Source organism: Pseudorca crassidens, chromosome 1 (assembly GCF_039906515.1).
Source record: "Pseudorca crassidens isolate mPseCra1 chromosome 1, mPseCra1.hap1, whole genome shotgun sequence".
Lineage (NCBI taxonomy): Eukaryota > Metazoa > Chordata > Mammalia > Artiodactyla > Delphinidae > Pseudorca > Pseudorca crassidens.
The window spans coordinates 192,054,144-192,055,660 of NC_090296.1; the positions used below are offsets into that span (position 1 = coordinate 192,054,144).

A 1,517-nucleotide genomic window follows, 5' to 3' on the forward strand; every position below is an offset into this window, starting at 1 on the left:
CTCAAGATTGCTTTGGCTATTCGGGGTCTTTTGTGTTTCCATACAAATTGCGAAATTTTTTGTTCTACTTCTGTGAAAACTGCCAGTGGTAGTTTGATAGGGATTGCATTGAATCTGTAGATTGCTTTGGGTAGTAGAGTCATTTCACAATGTTGATTCTTCCAATCCAAGAACATGGTATATCTCTCCATCTATTTGTATCATCTTTAATTTCTTTCATCAGTGTCTTATAATTTTCTGCATACAGGTCTTTTGTCTCCTTAGGTAGGTTTATTCCTAGATATTTTATTCTTTTTGTTGCAGTGGTAAATGGGAGTGTTTTCTTAATTTCACTTTCAGATTTTTCATCCTTAGTGTATAGGAATGCCAGAGATTTCTGTGCACTAATTTTGTATCCTGCTACTTTACCAAATTCATTGATTAGCTCTAGTAGTTTTCTGGTGGCATCTTTAGGATTCTCTATGTATAGTATCATGTCATCTGCAAACAGTGACAGCTTTACTTCTTCCCCGAAGGATATCTAATTGTGGATTTATTTTAAGTGATTTTGGTGGAGGATTCTTCTGATCCACAGGCTTGATTCTTTGCCCTAGCTCAGGGAAATGTGCTTAAGTTATTGCTTCTGTCTCAAATATTATGGTTTCTTTCTCAAAAACTACTGTCATTCTTAGGTTGGAACACTGTCACATCTGTCATTTATCTCTTTCTTTTCAACTTGACTCTGCATTCTGTGAGATTAATTTCCTTCATTTACTGTATTATTTTTTGAGATGTTCTTTCTGAAACAATTCCCTTTCTCTTGTTCTACTGACTTTCCAGGCTTCTTTTGCCTCTTCCTTGTTTTCTATTCTAGAACAATAGCTATAGAGAGTGAAGATTGCTCTTGGCTACATTTACTGTCCACTCAAATGCTGGTTTTGGCACATCCTGAGGACTGCTTAGTGTGTATAACTCCCAGCTCAGTTTCCAGGGTCGAGGAGACATCTATTCATTTATTAGTTTACACACACACACACACACACACACACACACATATATTAGATAGATAGATAGATATAGGGAGAGAGAGAGGTGAAATTCACACAGCATAAACTTTTAAAGTATGCTTCAGGAATTTACGTGTCATCCTTGCGCAGGGACTTTGCTAGTTTTCTCTGTATTGTTCAAATTTTGAACTGAGCATGGCACACGCTTGCTGTGATTCTGATGAGCTGAGGGGAAGTTATTCCTACTCTACCCACTGCCCCATCCTCTGAAAAACTAACCCAGGGGAGATTGTGCACCGCAGCACCTTCCTTGCATTCACTGTGATCTGTAGGAGGACCACGTCTTTTCCCCACTTTCTGGGAATTCTGTCTGATATCTGAATGAACAGGAAGATTGGGAGGCTATAAGTTAGGGAGAAAATAGGGAGGAATATAGGGCGATGGGAGAATTTATGACAGCTCACTGCCCCCAAAGCAGAATCTACATGTGTAAGAAATGATTGTTCCAGATGTTACAGACCCTGAGTCTCT

The 1,517-nt window shown here is 38.8% G+C and overlaps 1 non-coding gene across 1 annotated transcript; it reads right to left on the bottom strand.

Annotated features, from left to right (window-relative positions):
• Positions 1–1,087: 1,087 nt before the first annotated feature.
• On the bottom strand, positions 1,088–1,196 carry LOC137207302 (U6 spliceosomal RNA). The gene has a single exon (XR_010935027.1). It is a non-coding gene; the product is annotated as a U6 spliceosomal RNA (small nuclear RNA).
• Positions 1,197–1,517: the final 321 nt, after the last annotated feature.